General features: G+C 44.7%; 1 protein-coding gene across 1 annotated transcript in view; it reads left to right on the plus strand.

Moving 5' to 3' along the window:
• Positions 1–1625: 1625 nt before the first annotated feature.
• ZBTB43 (zinc finger and BTB domain containing 43) overlaps positions 1626–15310 on the plus strand; it is a 56671-nt gene continuing 42986 nt past the window's right edge. The window contains exon 1 of the mRNA XM_030207491.1: positions 1626–1711. The gene's annotated coding sequence lies outside the window, so the exon portion shown is untranslated. The remainder of the gene's footprint in view (positions 1712–15310) is intronic.

Below are 15310 nucleotides of genomic sequence, written 5' to 3' on the forward strand. Positions count from 1 at the left end.
ATGCAGTGGTATATTATAAAAATGCACTTAATATTGTTTATTACTAATATTTAAAAGAGAGATATTCAATAATGAGAGCAGAGCAACCTTCATCCAGAAGTCCAGTCCAAACTTGTCATCATGTCCAGTTCTGTGATTACATATTTATTTCTTCTTTAAGTCATTTTTCAACTGCATTTTCTCAGTTATTATCCCAAATGTGAACACAATTATAATGTTAATAAGTTTTGGATGTTATTCAATTCTACTATTGTCTCACTATCTTTCCAGTTTTTGCATAATATAAGTCATTATAAGGACAAAATATAAGAAAACCTATGGACTGCATTAGCGGTTTATAGCCCATTTAGTTTTGTTTAAATATGAGATCTGCATGAAAGAAAAGATTTATTTTTATTATTTTGACCTATAAAAACCACTTGTTCCTGAAAGATGCTCAAAAGAGAATAATCCAATTATACAAGAGAGATGAGGTGAAGATGTGATTCCATGTACCCCAATGAAAGGAGAGTTTAATTTTACTTATAACACCAGGCTTCCCAAGGCAGATTACAACAACAGTTAGGATGAACCCATCAGTAAACAGGCTATCCTCACTGAAATGTGTATTACTGCATTGTATAGAACTGTAGAAAAATGAGCTCAAAATACAGCTTTTATTAGTGCTGTTTCCATCAGCTACAATAATTTATGAAGCTGTTTTAGTAATATTCCGATTTTACTTCATACCATTTATATCTACATATGGGAACCTTTCAACTAAATTACACATCTATCAAATAAGCAAAAAAAAAAAATCTTTTGTGCTCCACCTTTTAAAGGCACTGCCTAACTGGAACAGCTTTTGACTTTTTACAGATGGACCACACATAAGAAATGGGATAGATAGCCTCGTACCGTCTCCTGTTCTCAATCTACCCTCCTTGTATAGAACACACAGAGAAGAGATAGAGTGAAAGATGGGAGAAGCAATGGGGAACGTACGTACGCTTCATCATCAAATAGCCATTTTCACATGTAAGCACGTATCGCTTACAAAGAAAATACTTTATGAAAATCAAAATAAGAGAGAAAAATCACAACAGTAAAATTAAACTATAGGGCCTATTTTTAAAACATAAAGTGCACGTCCAAGTCCTTAAATGCGCGAGTCAAATGCAGGAATCCAGGAATCGCTTCGCAGGCTCGTAATACCACTTACTAGACGTATGTGAGGCCTCGCAAACTTAGGGGAACAAGGTAAAAACCAGGCCCAGCTCTCGGAGCTCTTTCATTGGGTATTTCCGAGGACGAGTCCTGCGCCCTTTCTCCAGGCAGCTGACAAACAATCCTAACAAAGGGGGGGGGGGGGGGAACAACAACAAAGTCGAAGCAAGACCGATGTATCAACATCTGTAAGTGCTGTTTGAGGCAAAGCGGCAGTAGTACGACCTCCATCCTAGGTTTGACTCTCTTCTCTACCTCTTTCTCCTCCTTCCTTCAAGTCTGAGATCAGTAACAGCCATTCATACCGGTTAGCTGTTTCCCCTCCGACGCACCGCCCACTCCCTCTGTGACGCACCTTCATTCTTTCCCTGCCCCGTCCCGCCGGAAACAGGAAGTCGTGTCGGAGGGGGCGGGAGCTGGGGGAAGGCAAGCTCCGGTCCAGGGGCCTGTGGCAGGTAACCTAAACGAATTGCGGCTGCTGGCGATGTCAAAGACAAGTTTAAAGGTAAGATGTGGGAGGATGGGGAGTTTGAGAGCAAGGGAGACATACAGGACCGCGGCTGGGGAGGAGGGGGCTGAATGGGGAAATGTGGAAGCGACACAGAGAGATGCTAGACCATGGGGGAGGGGTCCCCGGTCGGGCATGAAGAAGGCTGCTCGGCATGTGAGTAGGAGAAGGCAGCCAAAAGCGTGTGATTTGGTATTTCTGTATGTGTATATTGTCTATATATACACGCACAGTCATTTTATTATGGTGTTTAAATACAGTTCTATACTAAAAACTGCAATGACTAGAATCTTTATTTTAAAAAGTCACCTATCTAATGCTCCATCTCCCCTCCCCCGGCATTCCCGTGCTTCTCAAAACGGTTTTCAATATTTAGTCACTATAATTAGGGAGGTAATTCATGCAGGAAACATGCCGACGTCGGAGATTGATGGAAGATAGTATTATTATTAATCATTTGACATTCAGTTCCTGCTTGGAGAGGTGCTTGCGTCTTTTTCCCCCCTCTTTCTTTCATCAGCCTTGCATGTGTAGAAGAAGCAGGGCTTTTTTTGAGTGGGTACTTTGGGGAACTGAGTACCGGCACCTTTTCCATTATTGACCCATGGACCTCAAGTTTTAATGAAAGCGCTCAGGCTCTACACACCAGTGCTGCCTTGTCATAGATTCTGTGACTGTTGCAGGACGCCTGGCTATTATGGGGTGGGTCCCTCAGTGATCACCCCACCCTTGAAGGGTGGCCTAGCATTTGAGTACCGGCACCTTTTTTTGCTAGAAAAAACACTGAGAAGAAGAACTAGTGCCCCTACATTCACTATTCCTTGCACCATTGAACCTCTGTGATTCCTGTGGCCACACCCCATTCGTACATAGATCAATGTTTCACTCACTACATAGGCTTCACAGTAGGGAACTCCCATGCCTGTAGTTTTTGTACCTGTATAATTTACCTTAATCATGTATTGCATCAGTGGTGATTTTAATCCTAGGAAGTATCTACACCAGAGAAATACAAATTGGAAAAAATGAAGCCTTTCCATTTGCTGATTAGAAGCGTGTTAAGGGGGCATTAATTCACAACAAAAGCTCAGTGATTCTTGTTGTTGATGTAGTGGTTTAGTGGAATTCTGAGAATCGGTCACAAGCTAACTTCAAATGTTTTATGAGAGTTCCTTTTTCTTTGCTGCACTATTATTAAAGTCACTTTTATACCCTGAGAGGGGAATTGGCAACTGTATGGGGAAGGGAGGAAATAAAAGTATTTAAGACTAGGGAATTTATTGGAGATGGTTAAATACAAACGGTGACATGTCTTCTACTTATTTGATCATTGAATCAATTTTGGTGCTCAACATGCTGGTAATTTGAAGAATATTTTCTATTCTCCTTAGTCTAATAAAGTGTCAGACTAATGGTCCATCTAGCCCAGTATCCTGCTTCCAACAGTGGCCAATCCAGGTCACGAGTACCTGTCATAAACCCAAATAGTAGCATTTACTTTTCTAGTGAACACAGTACAAAGACATCTGCTATGTACATTTCCCAAAGCTAATATATTTTGTTACTAAAGTAAAAATGCTTTTTTTTCTACCTTTGTTGTCAAGTATTTTATTTTTCCATCTTGTTGGCTCCAGTTTGTCTTTTCTGCTTTCCTGTTTGTCTTCTGCTAAAATTCTCCAGGCAGCTGCTGTCCATTTGTCTTTTCTCTTATCTCTTATCTTCTGTCTTGTTCCATTCCCTCATTACACCTTCTTCTGACATATTGATCTTTCCTTTTTAGCTCTTTCCTCCCATTTTCTTTTCTGCCCCTCTGGTCACTCAAATTTCATCCTCTTTCTCACCATTCTCCTTTTAACTTTTAAGCTACCTATCAAATTTGTATCTCCTCTCACCCACTAGCTTTCTGTTTCACCTTTAATCTACTCCCCATTACCATATTTCTACCCCCTGTAATCATTATCCTCCTCTCAATCCTCCTCCCCACACACCCTGGCCTCTCCCACATGGTTCCACCACTCCCAGCATCTTCTTCCCTCCACCCTTCTAGTTCAGCATCTGCTCCCTCATTCTCTCTAACCTGATATCTCCCTGTTCCTTCCACTCTCAGCATCTTCCTGTCCTTTTTCTCTTCCCACGTACCCCTCTTCCCCTGTGGTCCAGCATTTCTCCCTCTGTCCCTGGATGCAATATTTCGCTCTCCCTTCCCCCTCCTGTGCACCTCTCCTTTGCTGTTCTCCATCCCATGTCACCATATCTCTCTCTTCCCCCCCCCCCCCCACTCAGTCCCTTGCACCCTGGGTTCCACATGACTCTCTTCCTTTCCCCATCCTCCATGCATCATTTTTCCCTTTTTCTCTTCCCACCTACCTCTCTTCCCCTGTGGTCCAACATTTCTCCCTCTGTCCCTGGATGCAATATTTCGCTCTCCCTGCCCCCTCCTGTGCATCTCTCCTTTGCTGTTCTCCATCCCATGTCACCATCTCTCTCTCTCTTCCCCCCCCCCCCCCCCACACTCAGTCCCTTGCACCCTGGGTTCAACATGACTCTCTTCCTTTCCCCATCCGCCATGCATCATTTTTCCCTTTTTCTCTTCCCACCTACCTCTCTTCCCCTGTGGTCCAACATTTCTCCCTCTGTTCCTGGATGCAATATTTCGTGCTCCCTTCCCCCTCCTGTGCATCTCTCCTTTGCTGTTCTCCATCCCATGTCACCATCTCTCTCTCTCTTCCCCCCCCCCATCCTCCATGCATCATTTTTCCCTCTGTCCTGTGCCATGTCTAACATTTCTCCCCTCCCCCATTTAGCATATCTCCCTTCCTTTCTCCCAAGCAGCTCCCTAGTCTGGATCTCTCCCCCCCCCCCCCCCCCCTTAACAAGTCTCTCTCTATCTCCAAAGGATTGCTGGCGGGGGCAGCGATTTCTACACACTGCCTGTGTCTGATCTAGAAGCCTTCCTTCTACTGTATCATCCCCCTCCCTGACCTCCTATTTCTGCCTGGGCAGAAGGAAGGCTTCCAGGTCAACCGAAGGCAGCGTGTAGGAATTGTTGCCCACCAACCCTTTGAAGAGAGAAGCTTGTTAAGGAAGGAAAAAAGGGAGATGCAGGATCTTGGGAGCCGAGCCAAGTTTGCTTCCCCCATGCTGACTGTCAAGTGTACACCGCTGCTGGGTGGGCCTGAGCCCAGAATGGCTGTTCCCAGGCCCACCCAAACCCACCTGTGGCTACACCACTGAATTATATGTTGAGTGCTTTCTCCAGTTTATTCTAAATATATTACTTAGCAACTTCATTTTGTGCCTACCCCCCCCCCCCCCCCCCCGTACTTGTATTTTTGGAAAGAGGAAATAAGCAGTTCACTCTGCCTTTTCTACTCTATAAACCACTGTCATATCTCTCCTAAGTCATCTCTTCTGTAAGCCAGAGCCCTAAACTCTTTATCTTTCTACATGGGGTAGGGGGAAGGGGTCATTCTATTCCCTTTATCATTTTAGTCACCCTTTCTTTTTTTTTTTCCTTCCTTCCTTCTTTCTTTTCTCCATTAACAAAGATAAACTGTCCTTTAAAAATCTATGTTTTTGCTTTTACTTTCTTAGGTGAGGACTGTAGTTATAGGTTTTGCAACTTTTGATCCATGACTAAAAAGCAGATAAATTAAGTTGGAATCAAAGCAAAACTTAAATGGTCTTCATACTTTAAACAGAACATAGAGGGGTGCAGATACAACTAGGAGCTGTATAGGTAAAGTCAGTAAAAATGTACCGTTGCCAATTTCTGCTTCAAAATAAAAACTTACAACCATGTATTGCATATTTTTCATTTAACAGCTTTTTTGTTTTGTTCAGGTTCTTTGTTTAGACTTCAAATAAATATATTTTGTGGTCTATTAGTCCTAATTATTTACACACAGAAATTTCCTATGTTTCTGTAATAAATCAAATTTCTCTTAATTTACGATACTTAGTAGTGGGGAGGGGGGGTCAGACAGTAGAAGAATAGTCAGAGTCTCAAAGGTTTGGTGTACTGACTCCACAGCCCTGAGTACAACTCTAGCCACCTTGTTGGGCACATAATGCCTGGTATTGTCCAATCTGTCCATCGTTTACTGTGTTAGAACATAAGCGTTGCCAAACAGGGGCAGCCTGAAGGTCAGTCAAGATTGGTATCCTGTTTCCAACAGAGACCAATCCAGGTCACAAGTACCTAGCAAGATCCCAGAACAGTAAAACAGATTTTATGCTTCTTATCCTTGACATAAGCAGTGGACTTTTCTGTCGGGAAATTATCCAAACCTTTTTTTAACTTTGCTAAACTAACGGCTTTTACCACATTCTCTGGCAACGAATTCCAGGGTTTTATACCCATTGAATGAAGAAATATTTTCTCCGGTTTGTTTAAATTTACTACTTACAGCTTCATTACGTGTTCCCTGGTTCTAGTATTTTTGGAAAGAGTAAACAAGCTGTTTATCTCTACCCATTCCATTCCACTCAGTATTTTATAGACCTCTATCATAACGTACCTCAGCTGTTTCTTCTCCAAGCTAAAGAGCCCTAGCTGTTTCAGCCTTTCCTCATAGAGAAGTTGTCCTATCCCCTTTATCGTTTTCGATGCCCTTCGCTGTACCTTTTCTAATACTGGTATATATCTTTGTTGAGATGCATTGACCAAATGTTAACACTGTATCAATCCATTGTGCAACTGCACTTTGAATACTAAGGCATTATAACATTCACAGTTTTGTTTTCTTTTCCTTTCTTTCTTTTTTTTTTTTTTTATTTGCATTTAAAATTTAGATACATCTATTACATAAATGTAAGATATGGAAACAAAATTAAATCACAATTCTAACATAGGAAAAATAACCCATTATTTAGACCACTATATATGAGCAAGAAGATACAAGGTATAATATACTACAAAAAGGAAAAAAAGAACAAATATTAAGCAGGGACATGCGGATATCAGCAGCCGGAGTACATCAGCGTATTTTCACTCTATTGGGAGTTCTGGGAAAGTCCTTGACTACTTTCTTTGGCAATTAAGAAATCTTTCATTTTTTTGGGTTCCGTAAATATATATTTCACAGTATTCAAAAACAAAATACAACGACAAGGAAAAATTAACTTGAAGACTCCCCCTATTGCAAGAACTCTTGGCTTTAAACTCAAGAATTCTCGCCGACGGGCCTGAGTGTCCTTGTTCAAATCAGGATAAATCCTGACGGTACCCCCAAGAAAATTATCATTCAAATGCTTAAAATACAGTTTGAAAATATTCATCTTATCCATTTCAAGTGCAAAGGAAACTATAAGGGTAGTCCTTTCCGACACTAAGTCCATAGAATTTTCCAGAAATTCTGTTAAATTCATCTCAGGTTGTTGTTGAGGACTCAGAGGGTTTAATTTTCTCCCAGTTATATACAGGGTTCGTACAATAGGGGGAAACCCCTCTATTGGAACTCCTAAAATTTCTTTGAAATATTTACGAAGCATATCCAAAGCTGGGATCAATGGTGATTTAGGAAAGTTAATAAATCGTAAATTATTCTTTCTCCCCTGATTATCGAGGAACTCCTAAAATTTCTTTGAAATATTTACGAAGCATATTCAAAGCTGGGATCAATGGTGATTTAGGAAAGTTAATAAATCGTAAATTATTCTTTCTCCCCTGATTATCGAGGAACTCCTAAAATTTCTTTGAAATATTTACGAAGCATATCCAAAGCTGGGATCAATGGTGATTTAGGAAAGTTAATAAATCGTAAATTATTCTTTCTCCCCTGATTATCGAGGAACTCTAGCCTTCTTTCCAGAATTTCTCTATCCTTAACGACAACCCCAGCAAAATTCTGAAGATTAGAAAGTTCAGTCCTTAAAGACTCTGACTCTGAGTTTTCTCAGTCAGTTGTTTTTGAGACTGTTTCAATTTAAACAAATCTTCAATAAAGGAATTGGTTACCTTTGAGAGTAGAGAATTCATTCCCTGAATAACATCCCATAGATTCTCTAAAGTTACCACAGTCGGTCTTCTCACATCCAACATCACCGGAATAGAGCCCATTGGAGTGGGGGTGGATGTACCCATACCCCTCTGTTGTTCCGTTTCACTCACCGCTGGGGAGAACGCTGTGGCGTGGCCTCCTTGGGGTTGGGGGATTCTTTCCACTTCGGGCGTTCCCTCAACACCCCTCGCCAACTGCATACTATTTCCGGGTTGTGGAGGCGCTGTGGTCGCCGGTGGGCTCAAAGAGATCGCCTCTACGCTGTGTCCCGCCGATGAAATAGCGGAACAATCCAAAGCTGGTAACCGCGTGGCCAGTGGCTGAAGCCCGAACTGCTCCAGAACCGTCTGCCGAGTAGCAGGAACATTCCCAGGGGCCAAGGAGGCCGGCACACTGGTTTTTCCTTTCCGTTTCCCCATAATCACTCAGGGGTCGGAATCTGCAACACCGCCGAACGATCTGGTAAGTGCGGAGCGCTTTCAGACACGTCTGCTCTCGTCGGCCATCTTGCTCTCCTTTTCCTTTCTTATTAATTCCTAACATTATCTTCCTTTCTTAGCCACCTCTGCACACTGGACAGAGAGTTTCAATGTATCATCAATGATGACACCTAGATCCTTTTCCTGGGTGGTGACTTCTAGGGTCCTGTTTACTAAGCCATGCTGTAGGTGCGCTAACATTTTAGCGTTAACGCTAGAGACACCCATAGGGATATATGGGTGTGTCTTGCATTAGTGTGCGCTAAGTTTTAGCACACCTAGAGCACAGCTTAGTAAACAGGGCCCTTAATGTGGAGCCTTGCTTCAAGTGGCTATATTTTGAGTTTCTCTTTCCCACATGTGTCACCTTGCATTTGCTCACATTAAATGTCATCTGCCATTTGGATGCCCAGTCTCACAGTCTCATAAGGTCATCTAATGTACAATATTTGATTTGTTTAACAAGCTATGTGTATGTGTGTGTCCCTAATTTTTTTTTCCAGTTATATCAGTTGTGCCTTATAAAATATGGACAACCAGAGAAGAGACAACTAGTTTTCTTTTTATTCTAAAAAGTCTTTGCAGTTCCCATAGTGAGGTGTAGCTTCATAAATGTTTGTGGCAGTTTAGTAATGAGAAGTCATTTTGGCATTCTTTTACAAAGGCACGCGCTAAAAATTAGCTTTAAGACGCCCATTATATTCCCATGTGCATCTTGGTGTTTAGCGCACACTAATTTTTAGCATGTGCTTAAAAACGCTAGTGCATCTTTGTAGAAGGGGCCCTTTATTAGTTGAAAGATGCTGGTGCTAATATACACAGCCAACTTTAGTAGTTTAATTGCTAATACTAATTTGGACTACTGGAATATTGTCTATTTGGGCATTTCTAAAACTTTACAGAAAAAATTGTAAACAGTTCAAAATATAGCAGTTCAACTAACCTTTGGTTTGTAAATGTCTGACAGGATAACCCCATTTTCTGTACTACTACAATGGCTTCTGTTGGAGACAAGAATACTTTATAAGTTGTATTCATGGATATTTAAAATTTTGTACGATCTTGCCAGGTATTTGTAATCTGGATTGGCCACTGTTGGAAACAGGATGCTGGGCTTGATGGACCTTTGGTCTTTCCCAGTATGGCAATACTTATGTACTTATGTAACCCCTAAGTATATGTTACAGCTTATTTGTAGACCAAGGATAAACTCTTTTTCCTTGTCATCAAGCAGATGAAGCCATTACGTATGGGTTATGTCCATCAACCAGCAGGGGAGATAGAGAGCACTCAAACTTTCACAGTGCCCTCTTGGCCAGCTAGCTCCACTGCCTCTTCAGTATTCTCTATCTCCCTTAGCAGGGTGGCTGCAGCTTGTTCGAGCTCCAGAAAAATCTGCCGGGAGGTGGTTCCTGGCTTGCCAGTTGTTAACCGGGGTGTTGGAGGCTATAGCAGCTTCACTTTAAAGGCACATAGGTTAGCCCTTTCCCTGCCTTACCCATACCTCTGTGGATGTGGACATATTGCCTTGCTTTCCCTGTCCTTACCCACCAACAGTGGATGCAGGCATATAGGTTCGCCCTTTCCCTGCCTTTCCCACTCATCTGAGCCTCCGGAGTCTTCAATACCTCTGCTTTCCTCACAGCTTAAAAAAAAAAAAAAAGTTGCGTCACGTTTTTAAACGCAGAGACGCTGGAACAGAGGTTTTTGACCTGATTTTCAGCAGGATCGTAGTTGTACACTAGATCCTTTGAGGTAAGAGTGTTTTCCAACTCCGGGGTGGGCCCGCGATCGGGGCGATTTTGGCGCAAAACCGCCATTTTGGATTTTACCGCCGTTTTTCGGCGATGGCTGCGGACAATGTAAAGCGCTGTTCCACTTGTGGCAAGCGCAAATCAGCAGCAGGGCTCGGTAAATCGTGCTGTATTGGCGTAGGAGCCGGCCCGAGCATGGCGAGCGATGTTTCTTCCCGCTCTGAGCTGGCAGCGGGCGCCATTTTGCTTACACCGCATGGCGCGGCCCCCGTGGACACGGAGAGACCTGAGCCGGGTGGGGCACCTCGAGATGAGGTTATTTCAGGAGTGGCTAGCACCGGACAGGATTTGGGTGCCCAGGGTGAGATTTTCTCCCCGGATTTTGTGCTTTTGCTGCATAAAGCATACATGATGAAAAGAGCCCTTCCTCAAGGGTCGCCTGAGGCTCCTCTGATTGCCCCCCCGATGGATTCTGGCCTGGGACTGCCCAGTGAGGCTTTTTTTCCCGGATGCTTGGCCTAAAGATAAGCGCAGGTTAATTCCCCTTCAGATTGTGGTGCACCTTCCCCCCCCCCCCCCCCCCCCCCCCCGTGGTCAGGGTGTGAGGTTTCGGAGAACTCTGACAGACGTTCTTGGTCTGAGGAACCAGAGTCAGGTGCGGATTTACCACAGGATCTGGATGATCCCTCCGCGGTGAGGATTTTCCACCATGATGAGCTGCGAGCGCTTATTTCAGATACCCTGCAGGCCCTCTCGATTGAAGATCCTGACAGTGGCATGGCCTCCTTGGGTAATCCCAGGATGGCTAGTACCAAGAAAGCTGCTCGGGCCTTCCCTTTGCATGACTCCATCCTAGAGCTTGTTTCGGCTCAGTGGGCTGACCCCGAGGGACCTTTGAGAGTTTCCAGGGCTATGGGGCAGTTATACCCTCTGCGTGAGGGACATATGGCTCGTTTTCAAATGCCTACAGTGGATGCCCTAGTCACTGTGGTGACAAAGAGAACTACCCTCCCTATTGAAGGAGGTGTTGCCCTGAAGGATGTTCAAGACCGTAGGCTGGAAACAGCGTTGAAACGGTCCTTTGAAATTGCAGGTCTCACTGTTCGGGCGTCTGCATGCAGCTGTTATGCTGTGAGAGCCTGCCTAGCTTGGCTGCAACAGGCAGTGGCTGAGCCCGGAGATGGAGCGGAGCCCTTCTTGGATGTGGCTCCGCGGATGGAGGTGGCCTTGTCCTTTCTGGCTGATGCCCTTTATGACCTTGTCAGAGCTTCGGCTAAACAAATGGCAGTAGCAGTGGCGGTGCAAGCTTCAGAATCAGGTCCGTCTGCTCCTGAGGATGCCCCGCCCGCGAGCTTGAGACATTGTCCAGCTGCTGGGATCGATGACAGCCACGATGGAAGTGGTACCCTGGGCGAGAGCGCACCTGAGACCTCTACAGTATTCCCTACTCCGGAGATGGTCTCCTATTTCTCAGGATTACCAATGCAGACTTACTTGGCTCCCTGCGGCCCGTCTCAGCATGGAGTGGTGGCTCTCGGACAGCATGCTGCGGCGAGGAATGCCGCTGACGCTCCCCGTTTGGTGCCTAGTGGTAACAGATGCCAGCCCGAAGGGCTGGGGCTCACACTGCAAGGGGAAGCATGCCCAGGGTCTATGGACACCCGAGGAGTCGGAGTGGTCCATCAACCGCCTAGAGTTGAAAGCGGTGTTTCAGGCGCTTCTGGCCTTTCAAGTGACCCTGGAAGGATTGGCTGTCAGAGTGATGTCGGACAACACGACAACGGTGGCCTACATAAATCGACAAGGCGGAACAAGGTGCAGAGCACTAGCCGCGCAGGCCGAACTGATTTGCCACTGGGCCGAGCTGCATCTTCAGTGTCTGTCGGCAGCTCATATTGCAGGTCAGAGCAATGTGCAGGCCGATTATCTGAGCAGGCATCAGATCGATCCAGCAGAATGGAATCTGGCAGACGAAGTATTCCTGCAGATCTGTGCCAAATGGGGCAAGCCCGTGATGGATCTAATGGCGACAAGTGCCAATTCCAAAGTCCCGTGCTTCTTCAGCAGACGGAGAGATCCTCGCTCGGCGGGGTTGGATGCCTTGGCTCAACCCTGGCCTCCGGGTCTACTTTATGTGTTTCCCCCATGGCCCTTGATAGGGCGCCTGCTCTTGCGGATTCGGCTGCACCAAGGAGAAGTGGTCCTCATCGCCCCGGATTGGCCAAGGAGACCTTGGTATGCAGACCTCCGACAGATGCTCCTGGAGGCTCCTCTGCCGTTACCTCTGGTACCGAACCTGTTGACTCAGGGACCGGTAGCCATGGAGGACGCCGGCCGCTTTGGTCTTACGGCATGGCTATTGACAGGGCGCAATTGAGGGATAAAGGTTATTCCAATAAAGTTATTTCCACTCTCCTGCAAGCCCGCAAGCGGTCCACTTCCGTGGCTTATGCCAGGATTTGGTGCCTGTTTGAGTCTTGGTGTGATTCCAGAGCCATTGTTCCAATGCGGGCTCCTGTCTCGACGATTCTGGACTTTTTGCAGGAAGGTGTACAAAAAGGCTTGGCCTATAATTCCCTGCGGGTGCAGGTGGCAGCATTGGCCTCCCTTCGTGGTAAGGTGGAAGGCGTGTCTTTGGCTGCTCACCCAGATGTGGCACGGTTTCTTAGAGGGGTGCTTCGGCTCCGACCTCCAGTGCGAGCACCCTGTCCAGCTTGGAACCTGGGGCTAGTTTTGAAAACCCTGCAGGCATCTCCTTTTGAGCCGCTTCGGCGAGCATCGGAGAAAGACTTGACACTGAAGGCCGTTTTTCTGGTGGCCATTACCTCGGCGAGACGGGTGTCAGAGCTCTAGGCGCTGTCCTGTAGAGACCCATTTCTGCAGTTTTCAGAGTCCGGAGTCACGGTTCAGACCGTGCCTTCCTTTATGCCTAAGGTGGTTTCAGCCTTTCACTTAAACCAGCCTATTTTCTTGCCCTCCTTTTCAGAGGAAGAGTTTCCAGAATCTTTTGGGCAGCTGCACCTTTTGGATGTGCGCAGGACTCTGCTGCAGTATCTGCGAGTTACTAACTCTTTCAGGACTTCTGATCATTTGTTTGTTTTGCTATCCGGTTCTCGCAGAGGGTCTCCAGCGTCTAAAGCCACTATTGCCCGCTGGCTCAAAGAAACTATCTTTTCAGCTTATCTGCTGGCCGGCAGGGTTCCGCCTGTAGCCTTTAAGGCACATTCTACTAGAGCGATTTCTTCCTCTTGGGCTGAAACTGGAGCACTCTCTCTTCAAGAGATATGCAGTGCAGCAACATGGGCTTCTAAGCTCTCCTTTGCCCGACATTACAGGCTGGATGTGGCTGCCAGGAGGGATGCGCGTTTTGGTGCACAAGTGCTAGCGCGTGGTGTGGCTTGTTCCCACCCTATCTAGGGATTGCTTTGTTACATCCCATACGTAATGGCTTCATCTGCTTGATGACAAGGAAGGGAAAATTAGGTTCTTACCTTGGTAATTTTCTTTCCTTTAGTCATAGCAGATGAAGCCATGAGCCCTCCCTGGATGATTGTCTGTATGCTGTGAATCTGTTTTTCAGGTTCTGTTCTAATTTCCTGAAGTTCCTTCCTTGGGAGAAAGTTGGAAAACAATCTGCAGGATTCATGTTCAGTTTAAATTTAGGAGGCTGTGTTCATTCCCTCCAGCATGTTTTTTTGGAGGATGTGTTGATTCTCTCCAGGAGGCGCGTGTGTTCCCCTCCAGTTCTATAAATAGGAGGATGAGTTCATTCCCTCCAGTGTGTTGGGAGGATGTGTGATTCCCTCCAGGAGGCGCGTGTGTTCCCCTCCACTTATACAATAAGGAGGATGAGTTTATTCCCTCCAGGAGGATGTGCATTCCCTCCTTTATGAGTTCATGCCCTTGTGATGGGCCATCGTTTGCTGTGAGGAAAGCTCTTGTGATTCCCATTGCGGTTTGCCATACTGCTTTGGAAGCTTCAAATACTGAAGTGGCTGTGGAGCTAGCTGGCCAAGAGGGCACTGTGAAAGTTTGAGTGCTCTCTATCTCCCCTGCTGGTTGATGGACATAACCCATACGTAATGGCTTCATCTGCTATGACTAAAGGAAAGAAAATTACCAAGGTAAGAACCTAATTTTCCCATGCTTGCCTTGATCTAATTTGTATATCGTTTCCTCAACCCAAGGGTATTAATTCACGGAAATTTTCAGCTTTATTTCCCTACCAAGCTGCAAAAAAAATGGATCCAGTTTGCCTAAAGAAATCAGGTTTTTAGCTAATTACAAGGTATTTACAAAAGCAATTAAAACACATTTATTTCGTAAATATGTGCTTCTTCTAAATCCCCCCCCCCCCCCCCCCCCGCTCATTACAAAGCTGGACAGCAATACCGACACAACCCATTCAAATTGGTTGGGCTGTGTCGGCATTGGTGCATCTCACTATGGTATCCTTATTAATCCAAACTTGATGGAGGGGGTCTTCACTATAATTCACCAAATATAACCCAGCTCTCAATATACTTCAATCTACTTCACCTACATTTATATAAGAGGATCTAAATCCACTTGTATAGGATCCTTCAGACTTCCTGTCACCATCATACAGGCTAATAACGTGAGCCAGGCACTTTCATGATGGGCAGGTATTCCTCACTTGATCCATCTCAAATTTTAATTATTTTCTCTTATATTTCATAAAATCAGTGCAAAATTGAAACAAATTAAATCAAAAAGAGCACTTAACTCAATGCTGAATATTCGCTTTATCTTTCTTCTTTCATTTCATTTCAAAAACGATTACATTGAATATTCATCCCGGAGAATACACCGACATGAATTCATGTTTCGCACCTAGTGCTGTATCAAGGTAAATCTCCTGAGATTGAAAAAAGACATGTATTAATCTTTATCATTTCAGCAATCCTCAATCCTAAATTTATACAAGAAATTACCTCAAACAGGTCTGGAAACAGTTTACTGTTTTCTCCATCTTGTTTCAAAGATGGCCACGGCGTTCTAGCTGTTTAAATCAAGATTTTTCCCGCTTCAAACGTCATTGATTTACTGGCACCAATCACAAAGCTCCAATCTCTAACTCCTCCCCTTATGTTAAATGACTGACATCCATTCGATTTCTCGATTTAAACCTCCAGGTTGCACAGAATTTAAAGAGAAAATACTTAAATAATTAAATAATTAAAATTTGAGATGGATCAAGTGAGGAATACCTGCCCATCATGAAAGTGCCTGGCTCACGTTATTAGCCTGTTTGATGGTGACAGGAAGTCTGAAGGATCCTATACAAGTGGATTTAGATCCTCTTATATAAATGTAGGTGAGGTAGATTGAAGTATATTG

Source organism: Microcaecilia unicolor, chromosome 6 (assembly GCF_901765095.1).
Source record: "Microcaecilia unicolor chromosome 6, aMicUni1.1, whole genome shotgun sequence".
Lineage (NCBI taxonomy): Eukaryota > Metazoa > Chordata > Amphibia > Gymnophiona > Siphonopidae > Microcaecilia > Microcaecilia unicolor.